At 36.8% G+C, this 22,623-nt stretch overlaps 1 protein-coding gene and 1 non-coding gene across 3 annotated transcripts in view; both read left to right on the top strand.

Moving 5' to 3' along the window:
* The window catches only part of SYT1 (synaptotagmin 1), a 572,761-nt gene that overhangs the window by 217,667 nt on the left and 332,471 nt on the right, over window positions 1–22,623 (top strand). The window lies entirely within an intron of this gene.
* Window positions 10,394–10,469, top strand: TRNAS-AGA (transfer RNA serine (anticodon AGA)). The gene has a single exon. It is a non-coding gene; the product is annotated as a tRNA-Ser (tRNA).

Below are 22,623 nucleotides of genomic sequence, written 5' to 3'. Positions count from 1 at the left end.
ATCTTATGTTCTTTCCAATCACCATTGTGATATTCTTTTGACTTTATAATCTGACAAGCTTGAAATAACCTGATAGGATTGAACTGAAGAATAAAAAACCAGAGTTACAACAGTCAGAAATAAATGAAAAACCAATAACCAAGTTTGCAGGGTTACCTTCACAGCTGTGTTCGTGTGCAATTTGGGCCTTTTCTAGTTTTACGCCTCTAAATTATGTCTTTGTTTTGAATTAAATTGTGGGAATTATGTTTACAGAGCAGTCCATCCATCTCTAAAATTTGTAATGCTCCTGGTCGTTCTCTGACTTGATTGCAAATGGAATGCAGTGTCTGGTTGATGGGAGAGCTACTAAAACAACAGAAGGGGAACTATTACCAGTGTCTTTATGGGAGACATTAGCATGTGATAATTAATCTGAAGAGACGCTTATTTCCATCCATCTAAGCAAATCAAACTCAACCTTTTCATCCTGGGTGTATGTATGGTTTCATGCCTGTTTAGGTTCAGTGTTCTATTTGTTTAAATCATTAGTCACAACATGCGTTGTTGGGTTATCCATCATCTAATAATCATGTATTTGGCACCTCCTTTGTGTCTGGCTTTTAGAATTCAGAGGTGAATGGGACAATATTCCTCAGGTGGTTTCTAGTCTGGTGGGGGAGGAAGATGAGCTGCAAAGAATGTGTCAAGTGTGTCAAGCCCAGTGGTTGTAACATGTCCTGGGCATAGGGGCAGGGGGAGAGAATGGCAATTGAAGGACAGCTTCCTGAGCTGGACAGAAAGGAGGTAAAATGACCCTCAGTGAATGGAAGTCAGAGTTTTATCGTTTGTTAACCAGAAGGATTAAAAGTAAAAAAGAATGAAATCTTCTCCAGCACTGGCAATTGAACAGTTCGTGTGTGGCCTTATATTTAAGTAGTACTTTATGTATTTACTCACTTCTTCCTGCCTTCTTTTTATATAAGCCACTTGAGATATGCAAAGTAATACCTCTCTAATTCTCAAGTTAGGGAACTGGCTTTCAGTGTTCCCACTCAAAGACTGATTTAAATGAGATAACTCAGTAAACATTTATTAAGTGCATCCTACCTCTCTGTGCTTCAATACTTTATCTACAAAATTAGCATAATGATCATTCTCTCTCTTAGGAATAAATAAGATATGATATTCACATAGAATATTGTTGGACTCAAAATCCATGGTTCGCTAATCGTGGTATGCCAGGTGTTGTTTTAAACACTGATTTTGGGCACAACAGAAGCTGGCTTTCATGGGTTCACAGTGTGGCTGGATATCGGAGTGACAGAGGGAAAAGAGTAAAAGGAAGTGACGTCGAAAGCTTTGCTGGAGGAGAAAAAGGCACACATTATGTGGGAATTTATAATCCCTTTAACAATTTAAAATTTCAAGGAAAAAAGAACATGATCTAATGTGTGCTTCGAAAGAATTGTTTACACACCAAATAGAGTGAAGAAGGACAAAGATGGAGAGAGTAAACCAGGTAGATTATTCAGATAAGTGTGGCTTTGGGCCAGCATGGGGGAGTGAGGGAATACAGCAGAGAAAAATGGTCAAAATCTGGATGTCTTTGAAGGTTTAACAAGCACAAATCACGAATGGATTAGATATGTGGTGTTCAAGAAGAGAAATTCCAGAATTTTGGCTTAAGCAGATGGATTGAAGCTGCCATTTCTATAGATAGGGGAAGATTTGTGAGAAAAAAAATAGCATTAGAAATCAAAATTTCCATTTCAGACAAGTTAGTACTAAATAAACTGACTGAGGCATATTGTATGGTGTTGCAAAATGACCAAGGAATTGACTTGGTTTAGGAAAAATGAATAGAAGTGAAAGGAGGAAGGTATTGCAGCTTGGAGATCAAAAGTGAGAGATGGGAGACAGACAATAAGGCTCCTAAAAGAGAAATATTGTTTGGATCTGAATGGAAAGAATCAAATGAAATAGAAATGAGAATTAAAACAGGAAAATAAGTGACTGTAGCTGGAAAGCTAGGATGAATAGAGGTTTTTTGTTTTGTTGTATTGTGTTGTTGTTTTTCAACTATTTGGATGAACAGTTTGAGCTACATTTTTGATTGGCAACAGTTAAAAATTTCAAAGCAAGTTGATTTGAGCTAAGGATCTTAGCATTTATCACAATACAAAATTATATTTTTCTGTGTTTTCCTCTCTCACCAGACCGTAAAGTCCCCTTCATTTACTCACTTTTGTGCTACCATTGACTAGCACTGTGCCTGGAACATGGTCTGTACTTCATGATTATTTAATGGAAATAAATTGAAAAGAAAGGTCTTCTGCCCGAATGTGAATGCTAATTGAGATTGTAGGCTCCCTAGGTCTGCCTTAGTCTAAATTCAAACCACTCCGGCTTTGGGAACATTAAGGGTAGCTGAGAAAGTTTTAGATAATCTGCTTTAGCACCACAAAGAAAGGAAACACTCACTTCCCACAGCCTGAAAAACAGCACTGAGTTTCCTGCTACTGCCTCATTTTACCTCACACTGGTGTCCAGAACAAGTTTGAATGTTTCTCTTTCTCTTCCATTTAATTTGCTACATTTCAGATCTGACTGAACCCAGGTCGACTGGAAGAAAATACAGAGACGGAGCTAGCTGCTCCTCCCCTTTACAGGTTCATTTGTCTGCACTCTAATTCACTCAAAACTCAGAGAAAAATATCAGTATGGAGACATTTGTATAACATTGATTGCTCCCCACGCAATTATTCCAACAACAACTGCGTGGCAGCCTTAGGGGAAAAATCATCTCTGCAGCTGGTCCTGTGTGGGCTGACACCCCAGTGAGATGGACCAATAACCTCAGATGCATCGCCACTCTTCTCTGGGACTTGTCTTTTCAATAAGAGTTTATTTACTATACCTCCTGCTTGCCTTCACTGAGTGATGTATTTCTTGAAAACAGAACCAATTCTGTCTTTTTCACTTGAAAACGCAATTTTTATTGTAGTAAACTTTCCCATGAAAAAGTTTTTGAAGATGCGAGAATGTCATTTTAAGTTGGTACAAACTATTCAAATTTTGATGATAAATCAGACTAAAGTTTTATAGGATTGTACTGGTTTTTTCCCCTCTGGCTCCACTTACCAGCCAAGTGCACATTGTTCCCAAATATCTGTCTCCATCTTATTTCTTACTCCCCACAATAATTATGATCTCCTATGACAACTCTCACACTCACTCCTGCATTACCTGTCAACTCAATATTCCCTCATAATTGAATATTTGAGAACACTGAAGACCTATAAGCATTATTGAGGCTTATGGAAATAATATTTTCTGGTGCCAAGAAGTGGATCATTTGGAACAGTGTTCCTGCTCACAAGGATCTTCCAATCTGCTGAGAGACAGGACAGGTCAACACACTTGGTTAAGTGTGATTCATGCTTCAATGGATGTTGTCCAGAGGAGAAAGCTTGGACTCTTTCTGGGTCAGTCAAGGAATATTTCAATACAAAAGATGTTGTTCAGGAGTTTGCCAACCAGAGGAGGCATTTTTAGCTATTAAATTTAAAAAGTAGTATGTTAAAGAAACAAAGGAATTCATGATATGACTCATTCGAAAAAAAAAAAAGTTTGAAGTGACTGGAAAGAAGGAGCCAGCTGCTGGCTCAGCAGATATTAAAGGACTTTGAGAGGAGGAGCTCAAAACCACAGTGGAAACAACATGGAGGATGAATGGACTTAGGTACCAAGCTCAGGTGAAAGTCTATCACCACATTTGCAATGAGGTGGCACAGAGTCAATGGGATTAAGAGTCTGAGACAGAATGCAGATATTTTCATAACTCAGAACCCACATCACTTAATGACAGAGTGCAGAAGGGTAAAATGAGTGAGGAAGGGGAAGTGACAAATAATTCCCAGCTGCCATTAACCAAAATAGAAAATGAAAGAGATAATGGCTGGGGCTGAATTAGTATAAAAAGCCTGTGATATGAGCTGGGTTATATATATATATATATATATATATATATATATATATATGGAGAAATTTACATAGGCAGAAAGGTTGAAGTCACAGTTGTGGATGCAATTACTCAAGGTAGAAAATGTTGAGTATTAAGGAACATGGGATAAAGCAAAAACAATATTTGATACTGTCCCAAGAGTCTAGGTTTATTCCATGACTGCTCTACTCAAAGTCCATAAGACCCTGACCCGGCCTGTCCTCTCTAAGTTAGTCTAAGCAATATTAGCCATTCTTCTGAGAGGTCTCAGCTATATATATTAGCTGGTTTGCAAAATTAAAATAAAATATTCTCATTCTCTAATGAAGCAGGAGACTGCCAAAATGATCCATTAGCCAGAAGTCATTTGCTATCTATCCACAAGATTTAAACCTCTGAGGACTTAGTTTTTGGAGAAGCTATAAAAACAAATCTTTTTCTTTTCTTATGAATACCCATAGGAGCTGGTATCACTATAAGATACTGCAATCTTTAAAAGTCCCTCTGGAAAATCTGAACACTCATATAATGAAGCTAAGATCTTGTCAAACATAGCCTTACACAGCCCTTTTCGAGGAGGGAAGCAGTCCTTTGATCTCTGAAAAATGACTTACTTGCCTTCTCCTCTAAAGAACAGTTGAAAAACTATCACAACTCTATATGTATATTTAATAATGATAGAAATTTATAACTTTTATGAATCTTGCTGAGAAATTGATAAAGCAGGATTTCCAAAGGTACATTGCTAGTTACTAACTAGAGGAGACCCTTGCCCTCATCACCTTCTTCAGGGGGAGACCAGAAGGATAGGCATTTAAGTGTGTGTGTATGTGCACATGGACTTACACACATGCACATGCGGCACATGCACATGCTCACCTGAAATCCAACAGACATTCCACAGTCTTTTGAAATTTGTTCTATTATCCTCCCCAGTTATTTCAGTTATGTTTTTACTTACCCTCTCTGGGTTAATGATTCATCTTAACTAACGAATGAGTTTCTAAATGCTGTGCCAAATCATAGGAGTTTCCTGCTCTTTATTTCATTTCTTCTTCCAATACTTACTTAAATCAGATGTTAACATCAGGTTTTACATATAAATCTTAATCTGCAGAAGGGTAAGCAACTTGTCTAAGGTCACATATCTACAAAGAGGCACAGCCAGTGTCTGAAACTAAGTCTTTCTGTCACTAAAGCCCCTACTTCCTTACAACACTGTCGCCTCCAAATGAGGTGGGTAGGAGGTAGTCCCCACTATTTCTAAGTTGAATCAGTTAATTTCAGACCTCAGTATTTAATAACAAAATTTGTGTACCCCAATAATAAAATACAAGAATGGAAAATCCCGGCTCTGGCTGGTTGTGTCTGATAGAGTATCAGCCTGGTGTGTGGAAGTCCTGGGTTTGATTCCCGGTCAGGGCACACAGGAGAAGCTTCTCTACCCTTTCCCCTTCTCTCTCTTTCTCTTTCTCTCTCTCCTCCTCCTGCAGCCATGGCTCAAATGGTTCGAGGTGACCCTGAGCATTGAGGATGGCACCATGGCCTTACCTCAGGAGCTAAAATAGTTCGATGGTTGCCAAGCAATGGAGCAGAGGCCCCAGCTGGGCAAAGCACTGCCAGGTAGGGGGCTTACCAGTTGAATCCCAGTCAGAACACATGCAGGAATCTGTGTCTCTGCCTCCTTGCCTCTCACTTAATGAAAAAAATAAAAAAGAAAATTCCAAAGTATGGGCAACCAGACAGAGCAAGATGAAAATAAAACACTCTGCAATAGAGTTTCCATTAATGTTGGCTGGACCTAGACCTGTCTCAGTCAAACAGTATTATTGATGTTACCCCATCTCAAAGAATATACTAGAAGTTCAGGTTGTGATGATGTGGTTTCATTTACAGAGCTTAAAAATAATCTTCAAAAAGAAATTATGTTCCAAAGAGTCCAATTTATCACCAGTGACAATATTTGAGGTCCTGTCTAATGGTGACTCATGGTAATGTTCCTATTTGTGCACTCTTGGCCACTGCCATCTTACCCATGTGACACTCTGCGGTAGCACAGTAGGAGAAACTCACACACCAGCAAAAGCGCCTGCCAGGACCCCCTGAAGGGCTGAATCTCTCTGTGAACTTCTAGGCAACTCCTCAAATAAATCTGGTTTAAGCAGAACATTCACCTCCAAAGTGTTGCCTCTCCACATGTTATTTCAGAACACGTGAATAGTGCAATAAATAAAGTAGTTGAAGAGTAATTTTGACTGGTGCAATGTATGAGTATTGATTTCTTTTTGTCCTTTAGAGCATTAACTGTGGCGACTCGAGGACAAATGAGAAAATAATGTTTTTTAATGTAGCAAATGTTAACTTTTTACCTTGTGGACACCACAAAGAGGAAATAAAAGATGAACATTCTACCTGAGTGCTATCCCTTAGTAGCTCTACCAAGTCTTGGCAATGACAAATCAATTCATAAACTTTCCTAAATAAAGGCAGTACAGCCAGGAGGTCAATTTTTTTCTACTTGGCTCACACTCCATTATGTTGCTGATCCTGAGAAAAATTTTAATTCCTCTATGATGTCATTTAGTCCTCATCAAAAAGGAAATATATTAATTCAAAATATCCCATCTTTTTCCCACAAAAGAGAAGCTATAGCACAATAAAGTTCTTTTTGGCACATTATTTATTCATTGCCACTGGGAGTTTTAAAACAATGCAATTTGGAATAAACATATGCCTAGTTAATGTTATATTTTAGAGAGGAACAAAAGATTAATAATATAAAGCTATAGTTGTTAGGCATCTTGTTTGATAGTGATGTACTTGAGATAGAAGAGTGAAGAATTACTCAAAGATCATAAATATTAAAAGAATCACAGCCTCTTAGATGGTTGTCATCCTCTGTAAATCAAAAGTAGGGTTTTAAAAACCTACATAGGTTATAATTATTAATAATGTAAAGAAAAATGTTGCCTGACTTGTAGTGGTGCAGTGGATAAAGCATCAACCTGGAACGCTGAGGTTGCCAGTTCAAAACCCCAACTTGCCTGATCAAGGCACATATGGGAGTTGATGCTTCCTGCTCCTCCCCCCTTTTTCACTCTCTATTTCTCTCTCTCTCTAAACATGAATAAATAAATAAATAATTTTAATGGATACTTAAAAATTTTTTTAAATAAAAAAAGTAGGCCTGACCTGTGGTGGTGCAGTGGATAAAGTGTCGACCTGGAAATGCTGAGGTCGCCGGTTCGAAACCCTGGGCTTGCCTGGTCAAGGCACATATGGGAGTTGATGCTTCCTGCTCCTCCCCCCTTCTCTCTCTCTCCCTCTCTCTCTCCTTTCTAAAATGAATAAAAAAATAAATAAATAAAAAATAAAAATAAAAAAAAAGAAAAGTATTGGTAAATATCTTTAAAAGACTGAGCACTTTTTTGTAAATCTGTGTCTCTATGAACACTCAGACACTTTAAAATATCAGTTTTGTACTGTATCATTTTGTTGAAATCTTAAAAAACACTACTCTCTAATGGTGACAGTGGTTTGCTTACTGAATTCAGTTGGAGATGTATCAAGTTAAGCTTTTTAAAGGCACAGCACTGAGCCTCCCTGTTCTTAATCCAGATCCTCCTGCTCAAAATCTCAAGGAGTGCTTTCTCATTCAACACCCCAGTGATTCTTACATGTCATTAGATTTTAGAATTATATAATTCATATAGTACCATACAAACCCATGTTTTATCCAATTATTAAATATAAATAATTTGCAAGATTTTCCGATGTTAAGTTAATAGTATAGTATTTATAGGTGATATAGAATGGAATTTTAAAAATAGAATTTATGTTACATAATAACACTTGAAGTGCTGTTTTGGGGGGTTTATTTTATGTTGTGCCAGGTACTCTTTTAAGTAGTAATTCATTCAGCTTAATTTGTCAAGTATTCACAGCCACTGTATGAATAATAATGTTTATCTCCCTTTTAAGAAAATAAAAGAAGCTCAGAGAGGTTGAAAAGTTTGCCTAAGGTCACACAGCTATAAGTAGCAGAGCTAACTTTGACCTCATGCAATCAGCATCCCAAAGCCTCATCTTAACTACCAGATGATACCATGTCTTCAGTGTTGGTCACTGAAAACTGGACTGCTTAGAAAGTCATAATAATAAAGGAGAAATGCTCCCAACACACCATTTGTTGTAAACCAGAAGGAGGAGGAGGAGGAAGAAGAAGAAGAAGAGGTAGAGGAGGAGGAAAAGTCAGAAATGTTTTGCAAACATTTGTGAAAATATGCCTAGGGAAAAAAAAAAAGACTGAAAATGGAGAAACCAAAATACTTGTTATCTGATGATGGGGTTGCAGAGATTTATTTTGTTTTCTCTAGTTCCTGAATTCCCTGTAATAAGGTAGTGAAAAAAAATGAATCACTGTTATAATTAGAAAACAAAAATTGAGTTACTTTCCTGAATGATTACATATAATAGTGATTGTCCTATTTCATTAAATTATCAATTGATTTAGATTTTTAATTACACAATTTTAATACCTAAATTAGCCTCTTTTAGAACTACACAAATATATATATATACCTATTTTAGCTGGGTTTGTTATTCCTTTGAAGAACAGCTTAATCCTATGTTTTTATATATTTTTAGTATCTCTTGAAAGAAATTCAAAACACATTGTGGCATTGAAAATAAGTATGCTACTTCTATCTCACTGCAGTGGAAAACAATCATATCTTATTTTGTTCTCCAATTTATTATGTTCATCAAGGAATAAATAAGATTCCTTGTCAGTAGGTATTTTTTATTGCCAACAGTAATTTTTAATGTTAGAATATAGAAAAATTATATCTTAAAAGGATAAAGATAGAGAGAGAGAGAGATACATACACACACACTCATGTTCATGGCAACATTATTCACAATAGCCAAAAGGCAGAAGCAACCCAAGTATCCATCCCATTAATGAATAAGTAGATAAATAACATGTGGTATATACATATATACAATGGAATATTTCTCAGCCTTAAAGCAGAAGGAAATTCTGACACATGCTACAATATAGATGAATCTTGAAGATGTTATGTAAAGTGAAATAAGCCAGTTACAAAAGTGCAAATATTATACAGTTCCACATTATTGGAGCCATGTAGGGCAATCAAATTCATAGAGACAGAAAATATAACGAGGGTTGCCAGATGTTGAAGGAAGGGAAGAATGATGGGTACAGAGTTTCAATTGGGGAAGATAAAAAAGTTCGGGAAATGAATGGTGGTGATGGTTGTACAACAATGTAAATGTACTTAATGCCACAGAGCTGTATACTTTAGATAGCTAAAATGGTAAATTCTATATTCTGTATCACCTACCACAATAAAGAAAGAAATGGAAAGATGTTAAACATTATTTCTTTCATCTGTTATTGCCTTCAAGAAAGATCACATTCTTAACATCATGAAATGACCTATTCATAAGGGTAGGACACATAAAAATGCTTTGACATTGACATCTTTTTAGAAATAGTAGTCTTGAATTTATCTTCTCTGAATTCATCCTTGACCATAATATATCTCTGCTTTTTTGGACTCTTTTTATGGCTTTTGGTCACATTACAACTACAGTATTATGAGCTATTATCACATGAAAATAGTTTTTGTTTTGTAATATAGTGCAATATTGTGCAATCGTTTATTATTAAAAATGCTATGTTGCCATCATTCAATGGAATCAAAACAAATTTTTGTAGTTTGTTCCACTTCACTAGACAACATTCATTTCTAAATGTGCGTCAAAATTTTAAAAATTCTATTTTTCAAGTTTAATAGAGATTTATTGAGAAACTGCAGAAAACATATAAATAATAGTTTATGGTGCTGACAAAACTGAATGAGGAGACTATACTTGCCCTCAAGGAACTTTCAAACTAGGAGAGAGTGGGATTTTAAAAAACACAGCATACAATATTTACAATGCATAAAGGGCATATTCCTCAATAGTGCAAAATACTAAAGCAATGCAGAGAAAAGAGTAATAGGCAATATGATTGGGGAATGAGGAAGATACAGCAATAACTGTTTCTTAAGGAATGGCTTTAATTTAGATCCTAAAAGACTGGTAGGATTTTAATAAAGATCTCTTTGTCCATTAACAAATATTAATTTAGTATTCTATTGTGTACTTTTTCTAGGGATGGGCAAAATGGTTGAGTAAAACTGACTAAACTCAACTCTCATTCATTCTAATCAACAAATAAATGAATTAGGTAAATTTAGATGCTGATAAAATTTTTATAACACTAAAATAGGATAATATCACAGTGAGTTGGCTAAAATAGGGGAGAAAGAACTTCTTTGGAAAATAGGACTTTCTGAAAATATGGCATCTAAATAAATGTTAAATAATCAAACTGAAGCCCTGGCCAGCTGGCTCAGTGATAGAGCATCGGCCCAGAGTGTGGAAGTCCTGGGTTCGATTCCCGGCCAGGGCACAGAGAAGAAGCACCCATCTGCTTCTCCATCTTTCCCCCTCTCCTTTCTCTCTATCTCTCTCTTCCTCTCCTGAAGCCAAGTCTCCATTGGAGCAAAGTTGTCCTGGGTCCTGAGGATGGCTTCATGGCCTCCACCTCAGGGGCTAGAATGGCTCCATTGCAACAGAGCAATGCCCCAGATGGGCAGAGCACCCCCACTAGTGGGCTTGCCAGGTGGATCTTGGTCAGGCATTTGCAGGAGTCTGTCTCTCTGCCTCCCCGCTTCTCACTTTGAAAAATACAAAAAGAGCCTGACCAGGTGGTGGCACAGTGGTTAGAGCGTCATACTGGGATGCAGAGGACCCAGGTTCGAGACCCCAAGGTCACCAGCTTGAGTGCAGGCTCATCTGGCTTGAGCAAAAAGCTCACCAGCTTGGACCCAAGGTCACTGGCTCAAGCAAGGGGTTACTTGGTCTGCTGAAGGCCTGCAGTCAAGGCACATATGAGAAAGCAATCAATGAACTAAGGTGTCGCAACGAAAAACTGACGATTGCTGCTTCTCATCTCTCTTCATTCCTGTCTGTCTGTCCCTATCTATCCCTCTCTCTGACTCTCTCTGTCCTTGTAAAAAAGAAAAAAGAAAAAAAAGAAATAATAATCAAACTGAAAATAATATTAAAATAAATTTTAACAAATACTGAATCCTTTAATTTGAATATATATTAAAATGTAAAATGAGTACAATAAATAAAAACTTATATTACTAAAAGCCGGTCTTCAAAAATCCAGTGCTTAGAACATCCCATAAAGAGGAAATAGTAGCTCTTTGAAGGTCAGCAGGTTAAACTTTTGAACCATGCCTTGAGTTCAAGAAACAAAAAGGCCATTGTGGCTGGAATAGAGTAGACAAGGGTGGTGCAGCATGAGTTCAGGTCACAGAGGGAAACAGAAGACAAATCATGAAGAATCACAGAGGACAGATGTTCCAGCAAGAATAGCAAGAGCCCGAGAAGAATTCAGAAACACAGTGACAGAATGGTGGAACACACATAGGCACTGGCAGCAAACAGCTTGGCTTCAAGTTCTAGCTCTTCTGCTTCCTTATGGTTTAGCATTTGCTAAAGTTATCTATTTCTTCAAGTCTCATTTTCTACATCTTTATGAAAAAATAACAATGATGCCCACCCTGCAGTCCATGATGAGTGCTTATCCATATAAGGCATGTAAAGAGCTTAGTCACGTGTATAACAATAATGAAAGTGACTGTTTTAGAGCATCTGAGGGGAAACAATTTAATTCAGTTTGACTGTTATGAATGGAGAAGAATAATGGAAGATGAGTCTACAAATATAAGTAGAATATGGTACAATAGACTATTCCATGAGCAGGAGAGAGTCACAAAAATTTTTATCAAGGAAGTGATGTATTTGTGCTAGGCTTTGGAAGGATAAATATAGCAGTTGTTTACAAAATATTTTGATCACTAAAGATATAGAAGTAGAAAAATGAATTAGGAAGCAATTTAATGTGTTCTACAATAGGGACCAAAAAGAGGAAATGGAGTGCAGATATTATGGAGGTTAAATTCACAGAACTAGGTGACTAAGTGAATACATACAGGCATCAAAGCTGGGAGCCTGAGACAATAATGATATAGAAATGGTGATAGAAGAACCCGATTTGAGTCAGAAGAAAATGACTCAGCTGTGGACACGCTTGTATTAGATTCCATCTGATATCCAGCCAGCAGTAGAAAATGTAGAACTAAAATAGAGGAAAAGTACAGGTTGACAATATAGGTTGGAGTATCATCAACATTCAGGTTATTACTGAAGCCTTGATTGTTGGTGAATATTGTTGCCAGGAGATAATGGAGGTAGAGGAAAAGAATGCTAAGGGGATAGTCTCAACATCCAAATGTTCGTCACTGACAAGATCAGAATAGTGAGTCTAAGAAGGGAGTGGTCCCTGTGATCAAAAGAGCCAGAAGAACAAAATGAACGGATTCTATATGGCAACTGCTCTATATAAATGCTTTCCAAATAATTAATTTAACAACCTTTATTCAGTTTACAGGATGCTGAACAAGTAATTTAAAAATGGTTAATAATGCTTTTCAGTCATCATGAAAACAATGTAAAAATTTTCAAGTTCTGTGTCTTTTGTCTTGCATCCATATATCTATTTGCAAAGTCCTGGTAAAGGTATATTTTAATGTCCCATCTCTAAAATAGAGAATAAATTTCTAAAGAAGTGAAATATTCAGACCCTGAATAGCTGCCTAGAAAATAGGTCCAGTTAACAGCATGAAAAAACTTTTCCTTTGACATAATAGCTAAAGGTGATGAAATTATTTAATTTTTAAATAACTCCAGTTCTGTAGTAGCATTTAGGAATGCATATTAAATTCAGTGGCATCACAAAAGCCTTTTTTTTCTTTACTGCCCCTACTTAAATCATATTGGACACAAAATAGAAAGAAAATCAGCAAGTATAAATAAAAGTGATATGAAGTTTCATTGTAGAAGTACAGCCTTGTATAGACCAGAATATAGGTTTAAAAATAAAGTTCTTCTTCAAACAAGCAGTCTTGCTTATATACATAAAATTATAAATAAGATTTTAAAAGTAGTACAACTGATATAAAATATTGAAATACTATAACATAATACATATTAATTAGCTTGAATATAAATATAAAATAAATATCTAGAAAACTATAAATTATCAAAAGCAACAGAGTCCTATGCAAGTAATAGAGATGTAGGTCCATTTTTTTTTTTCAAATGGAAAAAAATAAGTGGGCTGACCTTCAATATTTTCTTTTGGGTTTTCTCTGTAATAAGAAACAGTGAGGAATAAAAATTAACTGAGAAAAAGAATCCGCTTGTTCAGTTCCATAATTATGGATATCAGAGGTTTGCATTTAGCTACATCATTGACTAATAAAACAGATATTTAATTTTTAAATGTTAATACTTGATCTAGCAGTCTGTTTTAAGAAATAATATTTTAAAAACTTTTATTGAATTTATTGTGGTGATATTGGTTAATAAGATTATATAGGTTTCAGGTGTACAATTCTATAATACATCATTTGTATATTTTATTGTGTGTTCACCACCCCAAGTCAAGCCTCCTTCTATCACCATTTATCCCCCTCTGTGCTATTCTATCTCCCCCATCTTCTTTTCTCTCTGGTAACCACCATACTATTATCTGTGTCTATGATATTTTTTTCTGCTTAATCCCTTTACCTCTTTCACCTAGACTTCAACCTCCTTCTCCTCTAACAACTGTCAGTCTTTCTCTGTATCTATGTATCTTTTTCTATTTTGTTAGCTTATTTTGTTTATTAGATTCTACACATAAGTTCAGCCTTATGGTACCTGTCTCTTCCTCACTGGGTTATTTCACTTAGCATAATAATCTCCATGTCCATCCATGTCATCACAAAAGGTAAGATTTCCTTCTTTTTTATGGCTGAGTATTATTCCACTGTGTAAATGTACCACATAAATATATATATATATATATCAGCTCATCCAGTCAGCTCTCTAATTAAATGTGTATAGGCAGAAATTGAATTAGAAATAGAAGTGCACAGGAAAAAGTAATTGCTTCTTATTAGTTCTTCAATAATAAAGGCTAACAATTTTGAAACTCTTCCCACATGCCAAATGATGCACTTAGTTATTAGTTACATTAATGTCCACAAATAATCTTATAATTAAGTATCATTGTCATTTTAAAATCTAATGATTATGTGACTTGCCAAAGATATGCAACAAAAAAAGTGATGAAGTTGAACTCTGCACCCATTGGTCTAACTCTACAAACAGTATTCCTCGCCATTCACGTGGGTATAGTCACTAAATATAGTATAGCAATGATATGAAGAATGTTCTTCATCTAAATCATCCTCACTTATAATGTAAAATATCTAGTTTCACTGCAAAAAAAAAATTATACCTGTTTTCATGTTCTAGTATAGTATTTCTTTACACTTACCCAGCTCCTAATTCCTGAAATTCTTACCATTTTTTCTCATTTCAAACTCGTCCTCTTCCTGGAATACCCTTCCTGCCTCGACCCCACTTGGTGGCTAAGATTATTATTCCACAGGTCTCCACACAGCTGTCACCTTCCCCAGAAAGTCTTCCTATACGCACACTTCTTTGTTAGGTGACTGTGTTCATTTTGCTATTAACACCCTGCCCCCCTCCTTCCTATCATAGCCTGTCACTCACAAACACAGTTTTCTCCTTGTCTATTTATAGCTTGGTCCCTCCTAGACAGGCAGAGCCTTCCAGAGATAATAAGTTTTTCATTCATATTAATGTAAGTAATAAGTGATAAAAATAAAAGATGGCTATTGTTTTTATCTCCAGTGACCACCATAATGCCTACCACAGACTCAACTTTCAAAAAGCCCTTACTGAATGAATGTATTTCAATGTATCTCATGGTTTGTGATGAATTTTCTCATGTGTTATATCATTTAATTTTTATATTAAGCTTGCACAGTGAGTGTAGTGTTCTTATGTTTAAATAATGAGAAACTCAAGACATAGAAAAATAAAGAAACTTATCCAAGGTCACAAGTGCTGTGACAACAACAACAAAAATATCTGAGTCTCAAACTCCTATCTTTGGACTCTATGTCCAGTGTCGTTTCTCTTACAACTCAGCTGAGAAATTGATTTAGAAAACTGCAGGACATACCTCTAGTATACCAGATTTCATGCTCTGAAAATTTTTACTACACTGACGTGCTAGCATGCCAGAGAAAGTTTTTAACGATCCATTTCAAGTTAAATGGACAAAATAAGAGTGTTTTTCAATTCAGTAACTACTTATCGCAGAGCATAGTGGTAGTAAATAATATGTACAGTCTTTGCCCTTGAGAGAACTTAAAGTTTAGTAGAGAGGATCAGAGAAAAATACAAATAACTTTAACTCAAGGCAAGAAAGAGAGACTACAAAAGAATCAATAGTTTATTGGATGAATCATTACTAAATAATTATTCTACGTGCCAAGCTTGGTGCCATGTGCTGGGTACATAAGGACTGAAGACCAGGATGGGCTCTCAAAAGAGAGAAATGCTGTCGAGAGGGCTGAACTAAAAACAGACTCATGTAGTGGAGGCATCTGAGAGGAAGCTTGAAAGGTTGACTTTCAAAGGACAAGGATAAGGGTGGTCGTGCTGGAAAGAGACTGAGACCACAAGGTAGAAACGTGTGGGGCATGTTTTGGAGAGAACCAGGTTAATTAGAGTGATAAGGGGAAAAAATGGGTAAATAAGAATGACATGTTAGGACCTTAAATGTCAAGCTAAGGAATTAATTCATAATTTGGAAAGCAACAGGGAGCCATTGTAAGTTTTGAGAAGCAGAATGGCATTATCAGATCTGGGATCTGTAAAGATTTATCTGTTGGGTACATGCAGGATGCAGTAAGACACTCAAGTTTTCCAAGCTAACTATGATGAAGTAGCATCGTTTAATTATGCCATTTTATTACAGAAAATATTTAGGTGTTCTAAAATAAACACATTCCTTTAGTTTTGTTCCCCCTCTAAAAATAGATAAAACCATTTTAAGAGAGTCCCCACTGATGAGTTTTCATACCAAACAAAATGCCTATTAGGGTGAGAGATTGCAACTCAGTACAGTTAAATTAGATTTGTTGTTTCTTGGCACTAAAGTCCCTTTGGTAGTTGTAGAGAACTTCTATTGCAGATTAGAAAAGAAACAGAAGAACATGAAGTGCACAGCAGTTTTTCATAGTTATTCCCGGTGACAGCTACACTGTCAGAGGGCAGACAAAGGAAAGGCATTTAAATTAGACAAATAAGAGACTTTCTTCAGACTCATCCTCCAACATGGACACAGGTATATAACGAGATAATGAACTTGTCTGGAGCGGCTGCTGCTGAATGAGCAAGCCCAGAGAGCTTTCAGTTCTGAAACTTATTCCACAGAAAGAGTGATGTCACTTTGGATTGCTGTTTTCAAAAGGAGTCACTTTTAGAATAATTGTGTCCCACACATAAGTTAGCCAAAATATTTTTTATGTTATATGTGTCTGTTTTAATTGTATTGATATTAAGTATATACCGCTAAATATGTTTTCAACAATTGATATCCCTACATGTCTTAGTGATGAACTTCAGTGATTTACCTTTCTGTTTGCTTGGGGTTTTATTTTTTAATCAAATAAGAAGATACTTGTCATGGTGCTGTGCCATTGAATCTGGCACTTATACCTTGTCGTTCAATGATAGATATGTTATACTAAAGAGATAAGGCTTTCAAACAATATTGTATTAGGTGGCCAAACAACTTTCTCTGGGTTATAAATTTTGAGATAATTTACCAAAAAAATTTTCATTGTCAATTATTTTATAAATTTTTTGTCTCTTTCCTTTGGAACTATGTCTGTACATTAGCATATTAAAGTCTGATATCTTCTGCCTTTAAAAAAAACAAACCTATTTACCTTTATTCAACCCAGTGCTTCCCAAACTTATTAGACTACATAATTTGTTTAGTTTCTTTTACCATCTATTCATATCCGTGCTGACTTTAGGACATATTACCAGAGAACAAGGAGTTTTAATAAAAGATCTGCTCACCATTAGCCCCACTTCCCAATAAAACTGCTTCTGAGTCAGCCCATGGGGTGCTCAAATTTGACATAGATGGTCATGGGATTCCCACAGTCCTCTTTAGTTCTGCCTCATAAATGAAAACAATATTTCTGATTATTTTGTCTCCCCATCTTTGCTGCCTCCATCCATTTGTCCAGTTAATGTTTTCTGTGTTCTGACTTTGTGAGGAAGCAGGATGTATTCAGGAGATAGTGAGCAGAACCCCATGGTTCTGACCTTCACTAAACAAGTAGTGTAGTGGAGAAAAGAAACAAGGAGAAAGCCTGGTATATCTTTGCTGAGGAAGATACCTCACCCTGTGGGAACACAAACCAAGAGCCTGCACACTGCCTTGGTGGATTAACGTAGTTCTGTGAATAATTGAAATCTGAAGACTGAGTAGGTGAAAGTTTAAAAAAAAAAAAAAATCAGACCAGGTCTTGATGTAGCCAAATATGGCTTTTAGGGGAAAAGTAAGTGCAGAGCTTTATTCCATCCATGTAGTATGGACCCCAAGGGAAAATTGTTTCCTAACTGTTGTATATCCCTTCTCAGGAAAGCTTGGGAACCCTATTCAAACCCTGATACCTGTAGGATAATCCAAAGATGAAGGGAGGTGGCTCTCTGTGTTTTAAAAGTTTGACCCTTTGTTCCTTAATTAGGTAGCTGCTATTACTTCACAGTAAGGGGCTGAGGCTGGACTCTCTCCTCTCCCCCGTGATTTAAGTCTACAGCTACAAAGGGCTACACACCTGACCCCCAACTCCTCCTCCAGGTTTCCTCCAGTTTCATCCCACTCTAGAAAAGTTCCTTCCTGCAGCATTCAACTGTATGATTTCAACCATAAGTCATGGCCAGAAACACTACTTTACTGACACAAAATATAGCTATTTGAAGTGTGTGGCAAAATATGGGATATGTTAGGATACTGATGGCCTGGCATATGTGGATCTGTTAACTTCTTATCAAAACATTGATTTGTCTTTGTGGAAACGGTCCACTGATTGTGTATGGCATCTATAAGCCAAAACAAAGAGTTTCGAAAATTGAAAATGTCAGCATTATTTACACAAACTCAAAAGCACTAAATTGGCGACATTCTAATAAAATGAAGATTAAAATGTTTTAAAGTTGAAAGGCTGGAATATGCTATTATATGCAATGATTCTATGTTTTTTAAAGAAAACATTTGCAGGAGAGTGTGAATAATTTATCATCCAGACCAGCCCACTCCCACTCTTTTCTCTTTAAAGTCAAAAATGGTGCAATTATTATGTTATGCTTCATAAAATAGTAAATTATCTCCAATTATGTAAATTGATAGTAGCAATAAAATGCTTATGTAGACCAGCACAATCCCTATGGTCATCTTGAAATGTATTACAGTATTATAAAATTACAACGTTGAAAGAGTTTCAAAAACATGTCTAGCTCATATTTCTTGCCTCTGGGCATGCCTGGGTTGCAAAATAATTCCAGAAAAAATAACTATCTAAAGAAAAATACAACAATTATTCTTGTTAGCTACAGGGTTCCATTACATTTATATAGACACAAATACTTTTTTCCCATATGGCACATTCCTTAATGTTTCCTTATATTCATATTCAGCTAAATATAAAAATATTTTTAATTTATTTATTTATCTTAGAAAGAGGGGAGGGGGTAGAAAGAATGAGAGAAACATTGATCTATTCATATATGTGCCCTGACTGGGAATTGAACCCACAATTTTTGTATATTTGGACAATGCTCTAACCAACCAAGCTATCCAGCCAGGGCTCAAAATTTATATTCTACCACCTCAACACAATTGTCGCTGAACAACAACAATTAATTAATTAACTCTGTCCATGACAGAGTTACTCTATGAAGAAAAACCCTTTCATTCCTTTGCCTTTATCATTGTTTCTGTCTAAGAGACAGCACTACCTAGACAACAGTTTAATCACTTCTGAGTGAAGGAGCAAACAAGTGTTTTAAGAGTGGTAGGTTATCTAGCCTCCTACAGAAATCCAGAGATAAAGTAAGCATGGCTTCCTCCACGGACATGTTAGTAATATTTTAAATTTAGCATTATAGGTTTGTGTTGGGAATCGGGCACACACCAGCCCACCTCTGTGAAGTTTGTGCACAGGCTCCTTCTCCATTTTTATCACAGTGTACCATCTGGGTGCCCTTCCAAAATCTGCCTTTCCACACCTTAGGGCTGCTCGGAGCCTTCCTCGAACAGTTTTGGCGTCAGGCACCAGTCTGTCCACCAAACATGTATCAGGTTCCTACACTGTCTGCCTCTTCCCCACACTCGGAAAGCTACAGGGGAAAGGGCCAGAGTCTAATGAGAAGAAAAGGATAGCGTACAACCTTTGGAGTTATAAAGGTCTCTATTTAATACCTAATTCTGTCACTAACTAGCTAGATGACCTTGGGAGTATCATTTATCTTCCCTGCGTTTCAGGTCCCTTGTCATTTAAATTGAATAATGATGCCTCCCTCATTGGGTAGAATAAGAGTGAAGTGGAAATAATTTACGGAAAACAAATTCTGTGTGACCAGATTGGCAGTCAGTCCATGTTTGAAGTACTGATTCTATTATTGTTGCTGTTCTTATTATAAGTAGTATTGCCATTTCTATTGAGAATGCCAAAGTGTGGAGGCCCCAAAAGGCCAGTGAAGAAATTTAGGATTGTCATTAATACTCACTGGGAGAAGTGGTCGGAATTTTATATTGGCAGGGACGTCCATGATGCCCAATGAAGTCAGACTGTCATGACTATTAAGACAAAATACTTTCTATATGGGGAGATGAGGTATTAGCTTAGAATACACACAAAACCTTTAATAAAGCAAGAAAACCTCTTATTAGTATCTGAATTTATAGATGGGGAACAGAAAGCTTACAGTATTAATGTCAAATTCCCAACATGATTGAACGAGCATTTCCGAGTCCGAAGTCAATGTTTTTCCCACTTGTACCATTCTTTACTTGTACCTCTGCTTTTAGGACAGCAATCCTCGCCACGTTCTTCCCCAACTAGTCAACCCCTTAGTCATTGCCTATTTTGAATTTCCATTGTATGTTATACTCATTTTATTATAGCATAATTTAATACATTTTCTCTTTCTACTAAATTGTGAGTGCCAACAGCTCAAAAAGAATTTCTTATTCATCTTTGTATCTCAAGGCCTTACTCATTCCGAGAGCCACCTCTAAAGGGCTGAGTGGCCCAGTGGGGAGGGTTGTCAGGGCTTTATCTGGACTTCTTTGGAATCCACAAGCATCTCTGCAAATGGGTAAGCAGCAATGTAGAGACTGATGAATCTAAGGATTAATGAGGAAGTCAGGGTATAATATTTAAAGCCCTTCAGATCTGGGCTAAGAATAAATTCTTCAGCTAAGGAGTTGTTCCTCAAAACTCTTGTTATTAGAGAAACTACCAGCAATATATAAGGGCAGATTAGCAAGAGAACAGGGTTTCAGTAAAGTCTTTCATTGGCTAATTAACTTTCTCTTCACTTGGTCTTACTACAATTAAAATATAACAGATCTGTTCCATTCTTGCTGCCTTGATACATGTTGAGAAATCCAGCATTTTTGAGTGAGTTTTCCCTTTGCCTTTCTCTGTGTTACTGTGATTCAGTCATTATCTGTGTGGGCCCACAGTGCTCCATGTCACATTCACCCACTGCTGTTCTGCACATTCCCTCAGCCAATTTATTTCAATTTCAGAAGGAGCAACCAACTCCACGGTGGATGACTGCTGACTGCAGTTCCATACCATCACTCTTCGGGGGTAAACTCATACCAAGCAAAAAGCGTCCCCGAGTGAGCGTGGATGTGACCGGTCCCCTGGCGCCGGTGGCAGCTCCAGTCCTGGTTTCTGTACACGGCGGGAGGGGGGTGCAGAGCTGTGGACAGCTCGCTTGCCTCTAGCACAGGACTGGATTTTTATATTTTAAAAAATACTATGGAAAATGTAAGGGGAAAGAAATAGGTTGCAAACCAGTCACTGTCCCGTGTAAAAGGCCATATTTACAACATAGTTGATGATGGCCAGGTCTCATAAATGCTTATGTTTACTCTTGGAAAAACAATTATAGAATTCTTAGAGTAACAGCTTAAAACTCATAATTTTCACATGTAAGGAATGAAGGCCTAAATGTTCATGGAATTTTCCTCTAGTATCTATCATAAACTTAAAATGGCTAGTATTTACTAAATAAATTTGCACTGAGCTAGACACATAGGGTAGGATATTAGTAGCCAATAAAGGTGTCCTTTGTCCATCTGCCCTCCCTGATCATGTCTCTGATTTTCTCTACATGCTGATTACATTAAATAATTTCATCTTTTATAGAAATGATCTAGCCTGTTATTTGACAAGATCTTTTATTGAGTGACATTTTCATTCACCCTTCACCTTGCATTTGTGAATAGCATAGCAGAACAAGCCACTTTGCTATTTAACATGTGTCCTCATAAATTATCAGATATGCATTGTCACACTCTAGCTAAAAGAAGGGTTTTATTCTAGAATTAGATATTTCTAGAAATGTATGCACAACAGTCTATTGGAGTAGCTTTTTCAAATTTGGGATGTATGTTTTCATAAGGTTAAGCATTTTTCCAGTGTAATATTACACAAAATATTTTCACACAATTTGAATAGAGAAGCCATTTCATTGAGGGCACCATGCAATTTCCATGTGCTAGTTGTAGTGCAAAAACAAATGGCATACTGTTCGTTTAAAATGATAACCAACTTTACCATCTTTACTATGTAACAAAGCAAACAACACTAGTGTAGAAATTAGGAGGAAAAAGGAGAATTTAGTGAACTTCAAAGTTGAGCCAAACCTGTTATCTAAGTTTCACAACACAAATTTGAAGTAGTTCCCGTCTGCATTTCAGGGGTATGAAGTAATTACTAAATGTATCCTGCTGGCTCTTTAAATGGGGCAACTCCACAGGCATCCGTCCTGAGCAGTGTTTTCCTATGCTACCTAATCGCCCTGGGTGCTCTCATCTCTTCATGTGGTTTCAATTGCTACTTATATACTCCCATCACTCTCAAATCCATTCCTTTTCATTGTAACCTTTCTCTCAAACCTCAGACCCATATACCCAACTGCCTGCTGTGTATCTCCCCTTCCTGTCCCTAGTCACCCTCTCCTCCAAATATCTGTTATTGATTTCCTTGTTCTCTCTCCTCTTTCCTGCATGTTCTTCTGTGTTTGCTGGTACTACTGTGCAGCCAGGGTGGGTGAGGACCTGGTCATCTTATTTCCCTCTATGACCCCTGACATCCTCTTAGAAATTTTACCTCCCCAATAACCATGTAAACTCAACTCCAGGACTTACGTCTGTCCTCTCTATCCTTACTAACCTCTCCTCATTGTGTCTCTTATCCTCTCTTGCCTGATATCCGGTCTGGTTCTCCTGCCTTCCATCTGAACACCTTCAGCACTGCTGGACAAAGCTGTCTCAATAATGCAACTATGCCCCATTCTTCCTTTTAGAA

Source organism: Saccopteryx leptura, chromosome 2 (assembly GCF_036850995.1).
Source record: "Saccopteryx leptura isolate mSacLep1 chromosome 2, mSacLep1_pri_phased_curated, whole genome shotgun sequence".
In the NCBI taxonomy this organism is placed as follows: domain Eukaryota; kingdom Metazoa; phylum Chordata; class Mammalia; order Chiroptera; family Emballonuridae; genus Saccopteryx; species Saccopteryx leptura.
Note: the sequence above shows the minus strand (reverse complement) of the source record. Positions and strands in the feature narration are given on the sequence as shown.